This window comes from Helianthus annuus, chromosome 1, assembly GCF_002127325.2.
Source record: "Helianthus annuus cultivar XRQ/B chromosome 1, HanXRQr2.0-SUNRISE, whole genome shotgun sequence".
Classification (NCBI taxonomy): domain Eukaryota; kingdom Viridiplantae; phylum Streptophyta; class Magnoliopsida; order Asterales; family Asteraceae; genus Helianthus; species Helianthus annuus.
The window spans coordinates 125,607,335-125,630,192 of record NC_035433.2 but is presented as its reverse complement, the minus strand read 5'-3'; the positions used below and the strand labels follow the sequence as shown (position 1 = coordinate 125,630,192).

The following is a 22,858-nucleotide window of genomic DNA, read 5'->3' as shown; positions in this document are numbered from 1 at the left end:
CTGGCACTCCTTAATTGGCACTGCAAATTTATGATTTTATCCCACCTTAAAATTACAAATTTGCTATAAGTATAAAATTATGTTTTTGTCCCCACTTAAAAATTACGATTTTCCCCGTTTAAATTTACACTTTTGCCATTCATTTTTTCCTTAAAATTACGATTTTGCCATCGGTTTAAAGTTATGTTTTTACCCCCACTTAAAAATAAATTTGCGTTTTTGCTCCCAGCTAAAAATTTCGATTTTGTCCTCGGTTAAAAGTTACGATTTTGCCTCATTTAAATTTACACTTTTACAGTTTTACCCTTAGTTTTTTCTTTAAATTACGATTTTGCTACCAGTTTAAAATTATGTTCTTACCCCCACTTAAAAATAAATGTACGCTTTTGCTCCCAGATAAAATTTTCAATTTTGCCCTCGGTTAAAAATTACGATTTTGCACCGTTTAAATTTAGAGTTTTGCCATTAGTTTTTTTTTTCCTCACAGCCAAGTTACGATTTTCCCTCAACTTAAATTTACATTTTCTCCATCGTTTTTGTTTGTTTTCCTGGTTAAATTACAATTTTGCCGCAGTGTAAAATTGCAGTCATGCTGACAGGTGTCTGCCACTCCCCCATTGGTCCTTTTAATCTATGATTTCATCCCTGAATTAAATTATCATCCCACCCTCGGTTCAAAATTATGCTTTTCCCATCGTTTTATTTTTTTAGCAAAACTATAAAAGTGTTTGTTTTAATTGGTTTACTCCATTTAATTTTTTTTCGTGTCAAAGAGCTGTCTAACACTCGCTCATTAGTCTTGAAAAATTACAGTTTTGCCCTGAGCTGAAAATTACGGTCTTATCATCGTTTTACTTTTTTTCCTAGCAAAATTATAGTTGTGTTTTTTTAATTGATTGAGAATTATTCGGCTATCGCCCCGCAACGCGGGCGGGGCATCAACTAGTTATATTATACATATTAACAAACCTCATGGGCGGTAATAGTTTCTTACTTCCATTGGCTGACATGGGCGGCAGGGGAATAGTGCCAGGCAGCTGCCTGGCACTCCCCTATTAGCCCAACAAATTTACAATTTTATCCCGCTTTAAAATTACGATTTTGCCATCAGTTCAAAATTATGTTTTTACCCCCATTTAAAAATATATTTACGTTTTTGTTCCTAGCTAAATATTTCAATTTTGTCCCTGTTTCAAAATTACGATTTTGCCCCGTTTCAATTTACAGTTTTGCCATTTATTTCTTTCCCTTAAAATTACGATTTTGCCATCGGTTTAAAAATATGTTTTTACCCCCACTTAAAAATAAATTTACGCTTTTGCTCCCAGCTAAAAATTCCAATTTTGCCCTCGGTTCAAAATTATGATCTTGCCCCGTATAAATTTATAGTTTTGCCATTAGTTTTTTTTTCCTCACAGCCAAGTTACGATTTTGCCTCAACTTAAATTTACATTTTGTCAATCGTTTTTGTTTGTTTTCCTGATGAAATTACAATTTTGCCCCGAGTGTAAAATTACAGTCATCCCGGCAGGTTCCTGACACTCCCCCATTGGTCCATATAATTTACGATTTTATCCCTGAATAAAAATTATGATTTCGCCCTCAGTTCAAAATTACGTTTTTCCAATCGTTTTAGTTTTTTTAGGAAAACTATAAAGGTTTTTTATTTTAATTGGTTTACTCGATTAAATTTTTTTCCGTGTCAAGGAGCTGCCTAACACTCGCTCATTAGTCCTGAAAAATTACAGTTTTGCCTTGAGCCCAAAAGTACGGTCTTATCATCGGTTTTGTTCTTTTTTCCTACCAAAATTCTAGTATTTTTTTTAATTGATTGAGAATTATTCGGCCATTGCCCCGCAACACAGGCGGGAATCAACTAGTTTATAATACAAAACTAGTTTTGTATAGAAGATTTATAAGATTATATAATTGTTTAAATTTGTTTGAACTAGAAAAGTACCCGCCGCGTTGCGGCCGGGTACACAGTTATTTTTTTACATAAGTTCTTTTTTCCTACAGTTACATCTACAAATCACATATACAAAAATGGTGGCCCTAAATTTGACATATGAGCATTTATTCTCCGCTAATACATCAAATTTAACTTACTCTTGAACTTCTTTTGTGATTCCAAGTTCTTTATACACTAATCGATACAAAACCTCAATCAACTTTTCATACACACCATGAAATCTACACATCAGTGCATCAGGCTCCTATGAAAGAGAATCAACAAAAATAAAACATTTTACTAAAATCACAAAGCCTTGTTCATCTACGGATAAAAACCGGTGGCTGCACCTGCAGCAGTAATCATACCAGGCACCAGCTGCCCCAGCACTTGCTCCATAAAATGGATACTGTCCATTTGAACCTCCATATATATTACAATAACTCTGAGTATAATAAACCAACCAAATTAAACATGCCAATTAACACAACTTTCAATTACTTTTTTCACTTTCCAGTTTCGAAGCTCCAAATTCAATAAAATACAAAACAACCCCTGAACTTCCTTTGCTTAGTTTCAATTCCAAACTTAAAAACAAAACAACCGAAAGTACAATGACTAAATCAAGAGTCACATGATATACCTGATTAGATTTGTTTAGGTCTACACAATCTTCTCAACAGCCTCCAATGGCAACTACATTCTCGGATAGCATCGACATCTACACCCTCCTGTGACATATAAAAGAAAACAATTGAGTAGATGCATCTAAGTGAAAAGATGAACTTGGTCATGTATCTAGAGAAACATAATCCTTGCCTCTAAAAATAAAATCTTGCAGTCAAATCCATCAGATGATGCTTCAAGACCCATATCCATCATGCTTGTGCATTGGTCATACAGCTCAAGTTGAGTAAAATCTTTAGACACATCATCCCTGGAAAGATAGGCTTGTGAAAGAAGTGAACTGTTGTCTTCCTTGACAACCTCAAAGATTTTGAGGGCTTTCAGTCACTTTCATAGCTTAGGGGACATTTTTATCAATATTCAAGGTCTGAGGATGCATATCAGGTGGTTCTCTTCACCCTCAACGGACATGCCAACCAGTTTTCATCATTTGATCTTTGTGTCGTATACCCGTCTCACTAGTCTTCTTTACCCGAATTTTGTGCCTGTGCCCTGCCAATTATAGAAGTTGTTCAATATTTTCTATAAGTAGTCTAAAAAAGTAACTAAAACATTAATCTGCTGGTTGGTTAGCTTACAGTTTCAAGAATTTAATGCCATATTAATCAGCAAGGGCTTGTCCCTTCGCAATTAGTACAACCCTATGGCAAAGTGCATTTATTCAAGGCCACAAGTTGTAGTTCTATTCCTAATTCTTCCTTTCAACACAACAGTTAAGGGCTTTTACAATCAAAATCATGGTATTAGAAGTGGCTGGCGTTCAGTAATTCACATGTCCACCCAAAATAAGTAACATACCGAAGCAATTAACCATGGTCCATGTACCGTACTACGCATTCTTCATCATGGAAACAAACATGTAGCGGACCTACAAACAATACAAAATCAATATATTAGAAACCCTAATGTCACCTTTTCTTTCAAAACAAAAACGAAACCCTACTTTACCAGAACAAAAAAAAGCACTCTGATTTCCTTGAATTGAACAGAGAATGCATGGAAACGTGAAAATGATTCATTGGCTCGAGTTGGTTCTGTAACCAATAACGGTATCCCTGTTGAAAGAACATCATAACCTATAATAGAAATAACTAAAATTAAAAAATCCCAATCATAAAAATTAAAATAATTCTTCTTCAGAATAACAAAAATCACCTCATCAGTCGAATAACCTTGATACTGAGTCAGCCTTATTAGTTATTACCATTATCCCCTGTAAAACGGAATAAAAATTGCATAATGTTTATGAAAAAAGATAACCAAGACAAAGATTTGCTCTTTATAATGAAATATAGAACTGTTTATCTTCTCTAAGGATCAAAGGACGTCCAGATCACCGCCCTCTCCCTGCACCCTCTCTCTCTCTCTCTCTTTCTCTCTCTCACTCACTCACTCACTCTTTACGACCCCCTTCTCTCTCTTAGTCTCTATCTCTCTTCCAAATTTAACAAAAAAACATTAAATAAAACCCGAGATATCTATCATCACACACAATTTTATAGGCTAATTATCTTCCTAAATCATGCTCATCATTTCATAATACAAAAAAAGTAAACAAACAGATTGAATATAAACTTCACAACAAACATAAACATATACCAAAACCGTGAGACAAAACAAACAATGAATGAAAGATAAACGAAACCCTAATTTCACCAAACAAAGTGCATTTCAAATTCATCCAAACAACCCCACATCAATAAAAGAAACAAACAAAAGACAAACATAATTAATTACATCGATCTGGATTACGAATTCGTGACACGAAATTAAAACAACAATGATGAAATTAACGGTTTAATATGAGAGAGGGAGATGAATTTCACCTGTGATTGGATAGATTAAAGGATGATTGAACGGTTGGAACCCTATATTTATCGGAACTCGCCACTACCACCTCTGAACCCTCGAATTTTCACCGGAAAACCCTAGACTTGACGATTTCGGTTCTATAGGTGGGAGGCGAGCACGCGTCTGGAGCCGGACGCTGGTGACTCGTCGTTCCGCATCTCCATTTCTCTCTCTTGTTGCTCTCTATCTATTTCTTCCCTTTACCTTTTTTTGTCTCTGCATGTCTCATTTGAAGACATACAAAGCGGTGATGAGGGCACGTGTAATACAGAAAGTACCACCATATTGAAGAACTGTTGTACAAAAATAAAATGAAGCAATGTAAAGTCAAAATGAAGTTATGTTACATCATGTTGATAGTTCAACATTTAGTAGCGTTGTCATTATTGTTATCTAACAACTAAATAAGTGGTGATGTGGCTTACAATAGTCGAAGGGTGGTCATTGTTGTGAGAGTTGTTGGAAACGGGCCTGATAACCGGTTTCCCATTAGTGTGCTGCAAATATACATGATTAGACATTATCAGTAAGATACTTATTTAGCCGGCAAAGAGAGTGATATATGGCATACAGATTGCTCAATCTCATCGTAGCCCATTCAGAGAGTATACTGCTGGTGAGGTTGTTAAGACTAAGATCCTTACATTGATAAAATAATATGGTTTTCATTTCACTATAATCATTACATAAAAAGCTAACATACAGAAAAATATATTGATTATGGTCTTACAAAGATTTAAGGTACGGAAGCTTAATAAACTCCAATAGGAGAGCTCCTGACATGTTCTGGTATCTTATATTCCTGGATTGTAAAGGAAAAATAAGCATCAAGTCTTGATGTCTTATTATTATAATATTGGGAAACTATTGTTAACGGGGGATTGTGATATTATGTTAAGCTTAAGCTTCATGTTATCAATAAGGGAAAAGTAATATGTAGCAGCCATATTCGTTGTTATATTTTTGAACATCGCCTAAAATAGAAGTCAAATATTGTGTCTCTGCGTATGTCGATTAAAAATACAAATTAACTAATAAGATCGGTAACCTACACGTTATTAACATGGCAGGTGGTATGACCTTCGAAAGAGCAATCACAGGTGACCCACCCCCTTTGAAACTGCACCGATCCAAATTTTTTGGCTGTTGTAGCCCTAACTTTTCCCAGATTTGCTGCAGTACCTTCACTGGAACACACAACAATCACCAAGTAATCAATGAAAAACCACCAAATATGTAGTACCTTCATGTGAATCAAGCTTTGCTGATTGTGTGATGGCCAAATATGCCAAGAATAACATCAACAGCTTCTTCATCATGGACCTACACACATCCGGTTTAACCACCACCGTTCTCCCCCTCCACGCTCAAACACCACCGCCGCAAACTCCACCCGCAACCACCGCCACTCCGACCTCCAATTTTTTTCCAATCACCGCTTGCTCGAACCACCACCACCACCGTTCGTCATCATCACCATCCGGATAAAAACCACCACCCATCGTTGCTAAAGGGGCAGCCAAAGTGTGTTCAGATCCCCTCTCTCCCGATTCCGCACAGTACCATCGCTCGTTAAAAGAAAAAGGATTTGATAATCAAGTTTTCAGATTTGAGAAGGGGGTGAACGTACCGGTACATCGGAGCTCTGCTGGAGATCCCCTACGCGTGACACCACCGTGGGGCCGCCATGGCGCCGCCGCAACCCCCATCAGCTTTCTGTCTCTCTTTCTTCCCGATTCTCCCTAGACCCTTCCCCCCTCTCTCTCTCTCTCTTAACTGTGCGAGAAGAAAAAGGTCAGTGTTTTTGTCCGCAACCAGTGTCCAACATAATAAGCACGCAGTACAACTTGCAATGCACCTAAATGTTGCAAATTAGAAGTATATATAATGTGGCAGAAGTGGGTCGTATTATAATGGGCTAGGGTAGGTTAAAACCAATTGCAAAACCCATGGATTAAAAGGTATAAATTATTGTTTTTGATTTTACTTTTAAGGGTGGAGATGCAATAGGAAGTTTATTTGGCTAAGAAGGTTAGGAAGTGATCTTGACCATCCATTTAGTTAATCAAGGGCTAAGATTAAATGATGGAGATTGAAAGGAAGAAAAGATGCGCGTGAGTTTGTTTAGGGGCATTCTAGTCAATCCAAGGCAATAGTTTCTCTCTCTTCCAACCCCCCCCCCAATTTTTTAAACGTTAATAACTCTTTCATACGACATTATTTTTTATAAAAATTGCACCAAAAAAATGAGAGTTTTTTTTATTTTAAAACGAGTATACTATTGCTATATTTTCGAAAAAAAATTTGAAAACCCAGTTGCGTAAAACGCAATGGAAAAAACCCAGTTGCGTAAAACGCAATGGAAAAAATAACCTAAAAAATGACATTTTTCTAAAACACAATGCACCAAAAACACAAAGAAGTGTCTTATTTGTAAAACGCAATGGCCATAAAACTCAAAAGAAAGTGTAGTTTCTAAAACGCAATGCACTGAAAACACATAAAAATGTGGTTTACCTAAAACGCAATGCACCAAAAACACAAACACATGTCTTATTTCTAAAACGCAATGGCCAGAAAACACTTAAAATGTCTGTTTTCTAAAACGCAATGGACTGAAAACACATAAAAAATGTGTTTTTACCTAAAACGCAATGCACAAAAAACACAAAGAAATGTCTTATTTATAAAACGCAATGGCCAGAAAACACTTAAAAATGTCTCATTTCTAAAACGCAATGGCCTAAAAAAACAAAAGAAAGTGTTCTCTGTAAAACGCAATGGACTAAAAACACTTCAAAAATGTGTTTTTCTAAAACGCAATGACCAGAAAACGCATAAAAATGTCTTAGTTTTAAAACGCAATGGCATAAAAACACCAAAGAAAGTGTTCTCTCTAAAACGCATTGAACCAGGACAATAGTTGTCTATGAATTGTCTGAACCAGGAATGCAGTTCTAAAACGCAATGGCATAAAACTGTCTACGAATGCAGTTTTCCAGAGGCAAATTTATAGAAAATTAATTTTTCTCTGCCCCTTGGACCCCGCCAGGGGCTGCCGCCCCCGGACCCCGGCAAGATCGTAAAACGCAATGACTAAATCAAAAACCCAGATCGTGAAAATGAAATTAAAGAATTTCTTACATGGATCGAAGCCAATTTCTTAATCGATTGACGAAATTTGAATGATAGAAACACTTATCAACGATTGAATCGAACGGATCGAGTGATTATCTTCAAAATCACGGGAAAAAACGAGATTTTGAATGAAATTAAACCGGGTTTTCTTCAAAAAAAAGCTGAAGAACACGTTGATCGGGTGTTTGAATCATTGATTGATGAAGAAAATCGCACTATAATGTAGTGATTATTGAGATAGTAAGTGAAGAAAAGGTTGGAGATGGTGAGTTTTGAAAATGGTGGGTTTTGAAGTAACTGGGGAGAAGAAGGAAGAAGAAAGGATGAGATTGACTAAAATACATTTCTCTTTATTTTAAAACTAGCCTAAGATCCCGCGAGTTTCGCGGGTGGCTTAACTGAAACATATAATATCTACTCGCATTGAAGCCCATGTAGATTATCATTTTTGTTCTAGGCCTTTCCAAAGTTAGGCTTCACGTTTAAGGGTTTAAACTATATGATTAATTTAAATTAAGGTCCAAAATCTTTTAGTATTTTCCAAAATGCTTTCAATATAAGATATAAAGCAAATGAGAACTCATAAGCATTTCCCGGTGTTCATATTATAAGGGGGGTAGGGGTGGTTATCACTTACCACTCATTTATCACTCACAACATCCAATCAATTTCTGCCATGTCATCAACCATTATTCCATCACTCACAACCTTTTTTAGTGGAAATGCCCATCACTCACAACACCCAATACCTTCCATTTATCACGCGTCAATAATATCATGGAAATTCCATTTCCCGCGTTAACTTTGAGGGGTGGCGGTGGTTTGTTTGTTTCCATCACGCGTCAAACTCAATATCATGGGGAAAAATTCCTCCACCCCGGGTCCCCTAATAAGCAACAACCAATTTGATAAATAACCTCAAACGTAAAATCCTAATGCATTAGTCGTATGTATACAATATACTTAATAATAAAAGCCCATGGTAACAACATTTCTTTAATTCATAACTAACAAATTAAAGTCTTGTTTTTTAAACAGATCTATAAAGTTGTAACTTACTGGTTACCTTTGAGGACTCGTATTAGCTATATAAAACAACAAATGATAATAAAATTTACCACAGATCTTTAGTTACTATCAAAATTTAAATTTGTTCACGCCCTTAAAATACTATTTTTCCCAATTACCTTCCTTTACTCAAATAAACATGCAATGATATTTACAACCAAATATAAAGATTAACATATTAGATCAGCATCATGCAACAAACTTATTAGATGGCAATTTCAACCAGTTGATGAATAGAATGATTTGGGTCTTGTTTTATCTTTTAACGGGCCAAACAGGCTAAATCAATATTTAGCTTAAACCAAGTGGGTCAATAGATATAGATTAGTTCAGCGATATAATTTTTATAAACTAATGATTCTTAAACTAATGTATATATGACAAACCCTCATGTTGGCAGTTATGAAAATGGCATAAACTTGTAAACTTACCTTCTTAAGTGCTTCAGCAAGTTCCTCTTGATCCAAAACCAAATCATCAGGTATGTCTGTTCCCTATGTGGCAGATTGTTTCTCTTTCGTTGGAGTTGTTTACATCTGATGATATAAAATCATGTTATTACCAAGTAAAATCATTAAACATGAACAAAAAACAACAAAAGATGAGATATGCAAGGCGGGAGGGGGGAGATTTCGCCTTTAGTGGCCTCTTTACGGGTGATATTTGGTTTCCTAAGATCTGTTGCTGCCTCAGCAGCCTCGATTCCAGCAACTCATGTACAGTAACTATTTCTTACAAACTGCTTGCAGCATCTATAACCCCATTGATGATCTTTCTATCATGAACCCCAAACACCTGTGTGGTTATTAATGTGAACATCCTCTTCATATTTGCTCTTGCGAAGGGTCATCCTCTTAATAAATCTACCAGCACGATCGTGCTCAACTTCTCTCTCAATTTGACCCGATAATAGCTCTCTTGGAAGTGGATCTTCACTCCAAAAGCGTCTCCTTAACTTTATATTTCAACTTTTCTTTGTTATCTTGTAATTTTTGAACAATAATTCAGCCTGTGAAGGAGCAGCTTGCATGTGCACATCATTATGCTTCCCAAGCTGCTTAAACTCCAAGCTTGATCACTTACTCTATGTTGATTAGCCCCAGCATATAACTTCTCATTCAGATCCATATCTAGAAGAGGATCCTCATGCTAAATCGAGTTTTCGGGTCATACTGAGCTGAATTAACATCAAGATTAGGAAGATATTTGGTTGTATCTTCTCGAATACAGAGGTTCCTCACAGTTCTTATGGACCCACCACTAATAGTACGCACATGTTTTTCGACTTTAGCAAAATCCATCTGCTTGCTTTCATCGACTTTGGCTTCATCGTCACTGCCTTCTTCAACAGTTTCAGTATTGTTCTTTTCTTCAAGCCTTTTCAACTGCAGCTCTTTAAAATACTTTTTTCGGGCTTCATCTCAAGCTTTAAATCGATCACTCACATGACATATGGCGCTGCATCATATCCATTCGAAGGCAAAAACAACTTACCTCACCCCATGTACCGTTTGTAGTTAGATTGTAAATCGATTACCGACCATTCATCGTTTGGGTTCTTTTGTTGGACTCCAGCAACAACTACATCTTTCAAGGTACTATTATTTATGCATAAAGTACAATCCCATTGTGCAAATATGTTACTAAGCTAAAGTATACTTTCTTGTATAAAACAAAGATTAGAAAGGTTAGCTATGGATAGGCTGAATGGTCTTGCGTACGAAACCCTGGGCTTGCTCGGTTTGCTAAACACCATTGCAGCAGCTGCCATAATATAATTAAAGAAATTAGAATTGCCATACCTTTAAATATATGGTGGTAGCATCAACATCAGCCAAATAAATCGCTCCAACTTGAGTCAATTTCATACTCAACACTCATAAAGCCAGCCCCATGTTACTACCAGTCGGTTGTTGATCCCTTCTCATACTCCCAAGAAGATAATATTATATAATTTGAAATGTAATTCATTAACGATGTACTACAAAATGTATGAAAAAAAACACAATTTAATACCTTTAATTTCAACATTGATCTTCATTAGCATCAACATCAGCCAAATAAATCGCTCTAACTTGAGTCAATTTCATACTCACCACTCATAAAGCCAGCCCCATGTTTCTACCAATCGGTTGCTGATCCCCTCTTATACTCCCAGCAAGATAATATAATATATTTTAAATGAAATTCATTAACCATGTACTAAAAATGTAGGAAAAAAACACAATTTGATACCTTTAATTACAACATCGATCTTCATTCCCTTATGTATTAGAATAATCTTGGAGCCTTGAACCCTCTCATCAACATTTGGTCCCAAATCATTTTTCTTGTTGATCTACAAAAACAACCAGATTTGGGGTTAATTTGATTTTGTTGCGATGAAGCAAGAAGCATGTCTCGATCCTTCAATTTCTAATCAGACCTGCTTCACCACCAACGACTTATATTCAGGGTTTTTGATTTTCAAAGTAAGATACAAAGGAAAGATTATCTTTATCATAGAAACTCCAATATCATGGAAAGTTGAGAGAGGAATGAGAAGCGTTTCAAGCCTATAATAATCAAAATAAGATCATAATATTTGGGTTAATAAAAAAACCTAATCGATGAACAAATATATGTTAAATCAAAATTAGGGTTTTAAGGATAATCGATTAGGATTCCCGAATATAAAGTAATCTTCACGAAAGAAAGCATATGCAGATTATAGATAGAAAAAAACAAATAAAAGAAGGGAGAATCTAACCTTCTTGCGATGGAACATGAAGAGTTTTAGGGTTTGTGTATAAGGGGAGGATGAAATCAAAGTAAAACATCTATAAATACCAGATTAATATGATGGATTCAGAAAAAAAATACCTGCTTCAAGAACAAATCGATATAGTTGAAAGTAAGAGATGAATGCGCCACAGTTGAGGAAAATTGAGAGAACGATGCAAACTTTACATTTCAGCGTTACAACCAAAGTGAAAAGCGGGATTTACATAGAAGATGTATATTGCCGTTCAAATCACTATTGTGAGGAGTATTAACTTGCCAGGTGGCAATTAGTGGATTAAAATTATGCCAAGTGGCACCAAAATGTATTGTTTTAATATACATAATAGATTTGTCACATGTCATAATCTTATTGCTTCATATCCTTTCTAGCCAAAATAAACTTCTCATTTGATTTTTTCCCTTACTTTTAAATGATTTCATAAATTTATAATACAAAACTAATTTTATATAGAAGATTTATAAGATTATATAATTATTTAAATTTGTTTGAATGTGAATTACGTGATACACATATATGTTTTTATGATGTTTTTTTTTTAACTAAAACACAACTTATTTTTATAAAGGATAGAGTGTCATTTGCGTTTTTTGTGATTGGCCTGAAATCACAAGTTGAGTTCCTAAAGCTAAAATCTTACTGCTTGAGTCCCCGTAGTTAGTTTTGAGGGGTATTAAAGTCTTTTTATGTTAATTGTTGGAGTTATTATAGCCTTTTAGCTTCATTTCCAACCAGTTTAAATAAAAAAAATCATTATCTAGAAATATCTGGGCGGGTGAGGGTGTTTGGCTTGTCAAATTATTTTTGGACTCCATTGAAAATGAAGTGAATGCGAAGATAGTAATGAAACAATGGGATGATAATAGTGGTGGAAGATTGCACTCCCACCACCACCAATCGCCACCCCTTATCGCCTAAATCTAGGGGTGTTTATCGGTACAGTTTATGGTTTATTTGGTTTTCAAAATTTTATACCTCAAATCAAAAACCAAACCAAACCAAACCAATTAGGAATATGCAAACCGAGCCAAACCAAACCAAATTCAATTTGGTTTGAAACCAAATAAACCAAATTTAACCAAATTGTACCTAAGTACTTTTTTTTCTTAATTTATATTTATTTTCTAACTTCCGAACATCAAATCAACAACGAATTTAAACCTAACAATATATAAATAAAAGACATAATAAATAAAACAAACATATCCATAAAATAGTCATTCACACATCCACAAAGTTAAAATTTCAAAACATAGATCATAGAAATATAAATAGTCAACAAGTCTAATGGCACAAAATATAAATAATCTTCAAACCATGGGGATACATACACTTAGATATTAGACTTAGTATTCTGTGCTAATAAATTGTATATAGTTTATTAAACATTATTATTTTTATTTAATAATTAATTAAATTAACGGTTTATTCGGTTATCCAAATAACCCGAATAAACCAAATTAAAAAAACGTGGATCCAAAAACCGAACCAAAAACCATATTCACAATTCGGTTTCGGTTAGAAACCAAACCAAAAACCGAATTCGTTGTTCGGATCGGTTTATTCGGTTACGGTTCGATTTACGGTTTTTATTTGGTTACGGTTTTTTCTGAACACCCCTACCTAAACCCCATCACCACCAAAGCTGCTTCTGCCCAAACCCCATCACCACTACCCACGACCTCCTCTACCACTCCATCACCACCTCCGACGACACCACCCGCTTTCAACCTCACAAATATCGCATATCACCCAAAGAATATTGTTGGATCAAAGTTTTCAGGTGAATATCAATGGATATAATCTTCTTTTTCAAGTAGAATCAAGTGAAACTCTTGACGGACAATGTTTGTTTGAGCTGAGTGTTGATTGCTAATAGAAGTATGTTATAAGAATATATTAATATTCTTAAAAATAAAAAAAATGTGTTTTTAATATTTTTTGCTGATAATAATAACTAAATATGAAGTATATTAAGATCCTTGACTGATATGAATGTAGCTTTTAATATTAACCATGATTTTGAAAAATATAAATCATACAGTGTACACTTTTGTTTGCCTTACATTGTTTTGACTTAGGTGCATCTATTTTGGATTGTTTAACAGTGAAATAGAAGTTGTAGCACAAATTTTCTATTCGATCTCTTATCATTTTCAAACTTAAATGGATCATTTAAGATATTTAAGATGAGGTAATAATGTGAATAACACTTTAGGATTCTTGCATCAAGTTAATTGTCTCTTAGGCAACACTTATGATGATACAAGAACAAGAATAATTAGAAATTACACTCTTAATCATTTTCCATACTTGAGCTCGATTACCGGCTTAAGTCATCTTCATTGTACCATTTCAGGTTGAGCACTGCACACGTATGACACGGGGAACTCAGACGGCTCAGGCCCACCCTCTCAACCTGAGCGGTGTTGTGGGTTCCGGTTTATATCATGTTGACCAGGTAACTTCAATGATTTTCTTTTTGTATTCTTGAATGCATCAGTTAAAAATATTAGTTTGAGATTTACTCCAAATAACTACACACAACTTGAAGTATATAAATTCATATTTTATACTCCCTTATACTTTATTTCTTTTCTAAATATTTACTACTTGAGTAGGCCATGAAAGTAATAAATTTTGTAAAAATGAAAGAATAACTTGATTACGAGTTTGGATACTTTTTATGTATAAAAAAATGTTGACTTATCTCCAGCTACAAATTTATGCTTTTCTAATTCAGTTTGATTGAAATTAATTTAGTTTGTTTATTGTAAAATGCTTTATAGTGGCAAAGTGTAACGAACAAAGGCAATGGTGTGGAGCTGTGCATGTCACAGGTGAGCTTTGAGTCAACTTACCTAATATATAACTGGTGATTATAAGTAATGCAAGGATTGGTTAGCAAGGAAATGATGTAAGGATTGATTAGCAACCTCATTATACTTTCAAAAAAGGTAATTTATAATTGTTTTGTGTTTCGTATCTTCTCTCAATTTGAAATTCAATCTTATTATCTAGGTATCTGTGTGAGGTTTAAGGTGTTTCAACTTAGGGTTAGTTTTGAGAAAGATGTGGACAAGACAGAGTCAATGTGGGGGATACAACATCAACGTGCTGCTGATAATATTTAAGCCATCTACGATGACATGGGTGGATTATTTTTAAAGGTTAGCACTACAAATGTTGAATTGCACGTATACATCATTACAAACATTTTTGCTTACTTAGAGCAAATAGGGGTTCAAATGAGAAGAATTTTTTTGTAAGAAGAAAAAAGAAGAAAGTTTCAACCAATAAATATGCTTCATTTTACTTCATTTAATATTTGTATTTAATTTTAATATAAGGGTATATTGATAAACTTACATAAATCATTAATTTGTATTCTTCTCCTTTAATAATTAGCTAAATTAAATTTGTAACTCCTTTTCAAAATATATACTTTTTCCAAATTAAAAAAACAACAACTTAATTTAAAGTGTAGAATAAATTACTAATTGTGTAGGATAAATTACGAGTTGTGTAGGATATATTTCGAGGTGTGTAGGATAAATTTCGACTGTGTAGGATAAAATTTATACAATGTGTAGGGTATATGTAGGAAAATTTTTATATGTGTAGGTTTTGCAGATTATAAGTAGGATAATTAATGATTAGTTGACTAATTAATTAAAGAGAGAAAAATTAATGATATGAATTAAAAATGAAATAAGATTTTCCTAATATGCCATTTCTTCTTTTTCTTCTCACATTAAATTTCTTCTTAAATGAACCTTCCTCAGAGCAAATATGACCATGGATTTTGTTATCATAGAATTTGTAGGTGCATCAAAATTCTTTTTTTGTTTGTAGAAGGAAAAGCAATATCCCGGGTGTATCTAAGTCTCTTAGTCTATCCATATGAGTTCACGTTACATATTGTCTATTTTGCATCTTCAAGACATGTGGATTATTGTTCCACTTAATGACTTTAAATAACAAATCTGCAGTAATTTGTTTGCAAGAGATAAAATTGATATATAAAGCAAGAGAACTTGAATATCAACAAACAAAAAGGTAAGTTGTGTTTGTATATGTGAGTTTATATAATAAAGAAGAGAACAAATGAATAGTTCCATCGGGTTTGATATTTAATATTGTAATGATAAGTTGTTTGAACTAAAGACATATACATGATTGTTAATGTTTTATGATAATTTATGTTAATATATTTATGTTTGTTTATTTTGTTATGATTGAACATCTTCCAAGTTGTTGTGGCTATTTTTTAAGCAACAAAATTTGAGATATAAGTTGGTGTTAGAAAGATTAACATGACATGAAGTGTCACTATATCCTTTTCCATACTTGGTTTACTAGGATGAAGGTTTCAGCGGTGATGTCATATTTAGCATTTACATACTACAAATAAAAATTGAAAACTAAAAATTATTAGTAATATACTTTATACATTTCTTATAACTGACCCATCAACATTTCTACTTATTGAAGCAATGCAAACCAAACAACCTGCCATTCTGATTTGGCCCATAATACGTGGATTGTTTTATTTACTTTATGAACCTTTTGTATTCCATAAGAATTTCTTTAAAGAATTTATACATGTTCATTATAAACATATAATATCCTTTGTCAATATTTCGAAAACATATTGTTTTGTTAAATTCGTGAAATTTAGGGGACTTAGCACTAGTTACTAGTAAATAATTCGAGCGGGTGACCTAATAAAGTGTGAAAATAACCTTCCAAAATAATTCGAGCGGGTGACCTAATAAAGTGTGAAAATAACCTTTCCAACTTCAAAACAATTTTTTTCTCAACGGTCATTAGCTAAGAACAATTTCTTGGCTTCTTGCAATACATTATTTGCACATAGTGTGAATTATAACATGTATTGATGGAGAGAGAGATACAACTAATGGACCATCTTATATATAATTAAACAAAAAGAATTTCCACAGTTATCTTCTTGATTTTAAAGATATAAATTTATAAATATTTTGGTTTGATTTTAACTAGTATTTTGACCCGCTACCTTGAGGCAGGGTCGAAACTTAAATTAACCCGAATTTGTGACGTCAAGTATTTGACTTGACTCGTTTCCAAACAAAACTTACGCCAAAATATAGATGAACTGAAAACGGACATAAAAATAAGTATGAAAACGTACTATATTTGACATGACTCATTACCGAGAAAAATAACGTCAAAACGTAAACCAACATAGTTTTATCCCAAAACGTACTTAAAAAAGCATGTAAGATAATAGTATTTTTTTTTAAGTTAAAGAATGATACCACGTGTTGTTGTGATGTTGGAACGTAAAGTAACTTGAACTTTTACCGTCTATTGAAAACGTATTATATTTGACCTGGCGTATTATATTCGATAGACGTACATAAAATTAACCACACAAAACTTGAAAGAGATCAAATGATATTTTACAATTTTTTTAATCAAACTAAAAGGTATAAGTGACCATAAAGAATGTTGAGGGATTAGGTTTAAAAGAACAAAAAAAAACAAAAAGGAAAAGAAAATAAAAATAAAAGACAAAAAGAAAAAGAAAAAGAAAAAGAAAAAACTCATTGTTACAACCATTGCTAAAGTAAAAGATGGTTTGAGAATTGTTAGGGGGGACGGGGCACCTTCGGGAAGGTTAATCGGGGACCAGTTTTGTCGAATTGGGGGGTGCCGCCAATAAGGCGGTGGGTGAAATCGGGGAAGAAGCTGGGGGTGGACGCACCGAAGAGAGGGGAGGAGAGAGAGAGGAGAGAGGGAGACTTGGTCTAATCACAAGCTTTCCTTTTTTTTTTTTTTTTTTAAAAAAAAAACCAATTCACCTAAGAGGGGAGTGGCGCCATCAAATTGGGGTGTTAGGGGAGTTTAAGAGGGGAGTTGACGTGGCACACGGGGATTGGTTTGGCGTAAGAGAGGGGACTCACCTATTAGGTGAGCACCGCCTTCACCCTTATTTATAATAATTTAATGACATCCTTATTTTGCCAAGATTGTACATGGTATTGTGTCATTGGTAAATTGTTATCTGACTAGTAGAATTCTCACGGGTTGATACAACAGGAATTCCACAAGTTACAAAGGTACGTTGTCGTATGGTACCGCTTCGATACAAAAAATCATAAAAAATACTAAAATCATCTCGTATTAAAACCACTTGAAGAGAAACACGTCTACTATACGTTTAAAAGTAGGCGAAATCCTAAACTGGTCAAAGCCATTTTAGTTAAAACTTTGTGTTTCTCTTAAAACTTGTTAACGTATGAAAATATAAAACCACCTAACGACAGCTAAGTAACACCAATTACGGGCAGCGGGCAGTCACATTCATCTCTATAAAATCCAACTTTTAGCATCTCTATTTCCACCATCTTCATTATTCATCATCAACTCACCTAAAAAATCTCATACAACAAATCATGCAGGCAATGAAGATAATGAAGCTTTTCACCATGATGATTGTCATGATGATGGTCGTTTCAACCGTCTCCGCCGCTGATCCTCCTACCCCAGCTCCCATGTCAGACGCAACCAACGTCTTTGTCTCAACCGCAGTTGCATTTCTATCAGCATTTGCTTTCGTTTTCATGTTCTAGTTTCTGATCACAATGCCTTTTGATTCGTGGTGGTGTTTATACTATTTACGTATAGAGTGAGAGGTAGAATTTTGATTGCATATTTTTTATATTTAAGTGTTTTCGGTTGTTATGTTATTATGATTGGTATGTTTGTAATGAGGGTTTTGTAGATTATTGTGGTAATAAAAGAAGTTCGTTAAGTTTTAAGTATATATGCACATTTATGTTTGTTGAACTTGTCTAAAAAACTGGATGATGTTTTAGCTATAGATGGTGTTGGTCTATGTAGCACGGGAACGGGTACAGGACTAGGGTACGGGGACGATACGGGTACGGAAAACGGCAAAACTTAAAAATTCAAGATACGGGTACGGCAAAGGTACGGTAAAAAAATATAAAAAATAAAATTATATTATAAAACTATTCATACATAATGAACTTGTCTACGTCTTTCAATCAAAGTTAAACACATATGGATAAAGTACTTGAAGTTTTTATTGATAAAACTCAACATAGATCCGATTTTTTACCCATAATAGATATATAAACAATTGAAAAAAAAAACTTGTGAACCAAAAATTAGAAAAAAAAAACACATTGTTAAACACAATTGACTATCCAATAATAAAACTCACCACTTGTGTACCCAATTTAATTAGTTATATTAACACTTGATATAAAATGTTAACTTTAGGGAAGTTTAAAATTAAAATTGAACTAAAAGGTTATATTTGTAATTTTATTTGAACTAAAGGGTTTAATGTGAAAATTGGCTTTTATTCATTTGAATATCACCCACACCCACGTCTTCCTCAAACCCTGAAAGGCTGAAACTTCCATCGCCGCCACACACACCTGAAACTCCATAAGATCTCTTTCTTCATTGTTTCTATCATCGGTCGATCTCTTTTTTCACCGTTTTACTTATAATTAAAACCCTAATTTTAATAAGGAAACGTCCCCGAAACGTGGAACGGCCGTACCCTTATTCCCGGAAACGTCCGGGGGACGTCCCCATGCCGTTTCCGGTGCGTTTCCGTCCCCACGCCGTCCCCGGGACGGGTACTCATGGTTCCATCACGTCCCCGTGCTTCATAGGTGTTGGTTATATGAGAACATTGATTATGGAAAAGTGAGAGTGAAAGAACTAGGTTGAGACTTGAGACACTCAAGTTTAAATTGAAAATTATTTGATAAATTATGAGTTTGGACTTGATCTTGACTAGACACCAACCTAAACAATCATGTTGTTAAGTATTTTTATTTTTAATTCATATAATTAGTAATTGCACAAAAATATTGTTTCCTATAAATGTTTGATAAAAAAAAAAGTAAACTGTCATTTTGGTCCTTGAGGTTTGGTCATTTTTGTCACTTTAGTCCAAAACTCAAGCCTTTTAAATCTGGGTCCCTGTGGTTTCACTTTTATTGTCATTTTGGTCCAAAAATGAAATTAGCTGATATTTGTGTAGGATCGATTTCCGACCTAAACGAGTCGTTTGGAAGAGCTCAACTCCGTTTCAGAGGCGGAAACAAAGAAACGGATGCGTACACAGCTAGATTCACACTTTAAACCTCTTGTAGATTGATTTCACAACGTTTAGATTACAAGGAAAAACCGGCAATACCTCGATATCAATTCTGAACTATGTTACAAATGAAATCAACATTGAACCTATTTATAGTACTCTAGGATCGCTCATGTGACAGACCACAAAAGCGATTCATACAATAACTGAATAAGCGATCCATATTGATGCCGTAAAAGCGATCCGACATGTTGTCAAAAAAACGATTCCACATGCTTGCTGTATAAACGATCCCAACAGTTGACCATTATGAACTTTATGAGCCTTTTGTCTTCTTAAACTCTTCATTGATTGGTCCTTTTAATGGTGACACATCATTGGCTCTTGTGATGGTGATCCCTCATTGGACCATCAATTGGTCCTATCACCAAATAGTCATCATTCACTAAAATAACCCAACACTACTTTGTCGTTTACTTGCTTTTGATGTTTAGACATGTGATGTCATGTCTGATTGGATCCGCAACGAGAACAAGACTCGACATTAGACGTAGTCGACAGATGACTACACCAACAATTTGGCTAATAAAATTCTGTAATTTTGTCATTTTTCTCAGGGGCAAAATGGCTAAATATCAGCTGATTTCATTAATTTAATTAATAATGTGTTATAAGAAAATTATATTGACTGTTTTGCACCTGAGGAAAATGACAAAATAACAGAATTTTATTAGCCAAATATCAGCTGATTTCATTTTTGGACCAAAATGGTAATAAAAGTGAAACCACAAGGACCCAGATTTAAAATATTATAGTTTTGAACTAAAATGCAGGGCCGGCCCTGAGAATTCATGTACCCTGTTCGAGCTCGAAAAACGTGCCCTTAACGAGGGCCTGTTCCTGTAGTCCCGGATGAAAGAGTTGCCGCCCAGAATTGTTTTTTTTTATTAGTTTTTAGAAAATATTTGGGTATTGGGCTTACTAACCTAATGGACTAAATAGTTTAAACAATATGATTTTTTAAGTGGGCCTATGTTAATATTTTTTTGGTTATACCCTATTAAAAAGAATTTTTTTACATATATAATATCGAATTTCTTTTAAAAATTACGTGCCCTACGAAATCACGGGCCCTGTTCGGTTGTCCTCCCCGCCCTCCTTCAGGGCCGGCTCTGCTAAAATGACAAAAGTGATCAAACCTCAGAGACCAAAATGGTAGTTTACTCGATAAAAAATGACCAAACAATTATTTATCTACATAATTAAACACAACAATATATCTAACAAATAAAAATCCAAAATTTATTAAAAAGCTAAGCTTCAACTTTAGATATATATCTTAAACAATACGAACTATAGTATTTACCTACCTATTATTTGAAAAGGTATAGGGTATTTTTTGTTAAATAAGGTAGACATTTTTTTCTAAACACTATTTTAGTATTTTAAACAAGTTATCTTTTAAAACGCGTTATCTTTTAAAACGCTTATTTCTGCAGATCTAGTTCTGTAGAAATGAGAAAGTATTTAAAGGAACTACCATTCCAAATGCAAATAGTGTTGGAGGGTATAAAAGAGTCAACTTTTCTTTTGATAAAACATAGAGCAAAAATGGTGAATGTATCACATGAATATTGGTTAAATTTTGATCTTAGTTTGTTTAGGGATTGATTGTAAGGCTATAGGGTGTGTTCATGACCTTCATGACCATCAAAACCCTTCAGTGTTTTCAGACCTGGATCGGACCGGGAACCGATCCAGTATGGTGGTGGATCTCTGCTGCTTTTATAAGGTGAAAGAGATTATTTAATTTTATTATTTTAATTAATATGTGTTATAATAAGAAATATAATGACCATTTTGCTCCTGAGGAAAAAGACAAAATACCAGGATTTTATTAAACAAATATGAGTTGATTTTACTTTTGGACCAAAATGACAATAAAACTGAAGCCACAGGGATCCAGATTCAAAATATTTGAATTTTAGACTAAAATAACAAAAGTGACCAACCTTAGGAACCAAAATGGGAGTATACTATAAATAAAATACATCTAACTCCAAAAAATCTCATGGTTAAAGATGTATGAAAAGAAATTTGTTAAGGGATTTATTATGGCATTGAATATGGAGAGAATGTTTGACGTGGGATTTAATTGGTTAGAGTTTATAAGGGCATTGTGAATGACAATAGACGTATTTCTTTATTTTGGTTGTTGCATCTTTTCTTTTATTTATTTTTATTTTTTCCTTTTCTTAATCTTGTTCTTAAATTACTCTACATTTAGAATGGTTTCTAATCCTCATCTACTCTTATTAACGACCTATAAATACATCTTACGGAATTTAAATCCACCATCTCTACGATAAAGAAGAGACATCTTACCGTCGAAATACATTTTGGGTCGCATGAAGGGCCAAAGCATACGAGTCGTATGATGTTTTGACTAACACCGAATGACTAATGTAACCAATCACTAGACCATAAGCAGGGCCGGCCCAAAGGGTTTCAGACTCTAGGCCCAAGCCTAGGCCCACCCAAATTAAAAGGCCTCCAAAATTTGGTGTGCTTTTTTATACTAGGCTTAATCTTACTATATAATAAAAGAAACCACTTTAGGGACACTTGTCATCATATTAGTTCATCTCTTATAGATAATTATTATTTTAGTTTAATATCTTTTAATTAATTAATTAATTACAGATAAACCTCCTACTAAATATTATTAGTTTAATATCTTATAGATAATTATTATTTAGTTTAATCTCCTTCTCATTTTCTCATTTATAATATTATTTATTTGAATCTATACTATATAATAAAAGAAACCACTTTATTAATTATATTTGAACGTTTTGTTTAGTTTGGTATCAAATAAATTTTATGAAACTTAAAATAAAATTAACTAATATTGTTTATCATTTATATATTTACGTAGTTTTAAATGAAGGGTTAAATTTATTGAGACTTCGTTAACAAATTTTGCAACAACAGAATAATTTATTTTTATCACGAAAACCAAACTTTGTATTAATATATTAAATATTATTATTTTCACTATACAATATTACATTTACTCGACCCATGTAACACATGAGATCTTTTAAGATATAACTTTAATTATTTGATATATAAAATTAGATTTGTTCAATTTGTACAATACACGGGGTTTTTTAAGGATATATATTTTTTATTATTTAGTACAAAAAATTACATTTATTTAAACCGTGTAATGCACATATTTTTAAAGATG

The 22,858-nt window shown here is 33.7% G+C and overlaps 1 long non-coding RNA gene and 1 pseudogene across 1 annotated transcript; both read right to left on the bottom strand.

Annotated features, from left to right (window-relative positions):
* Positions 1-1,921: 1,921 nt before the first annotated feature.
* Positions 1,922-2,684, bottom strand: LOC110876703. The gene is made up of 2 exons (XR_002556673.2): positions 2,595-2,684; positions 1,922-2,396 (listed from the first exon to the last, which is right to left on the bottom strand). It is a non-coding gene; the product is annotated as an uncharacterized LOC110876703 (long non-coding RNA).
* Positions 2,685-3,063: 379 nt separating this feature from the next.
* Positions 3,064-11,821, bottom strand: LOC110930773 (annotated as a pseudogene).
* Positions 11,822-22,858: the final 11,037 nt, after the last annotated feature.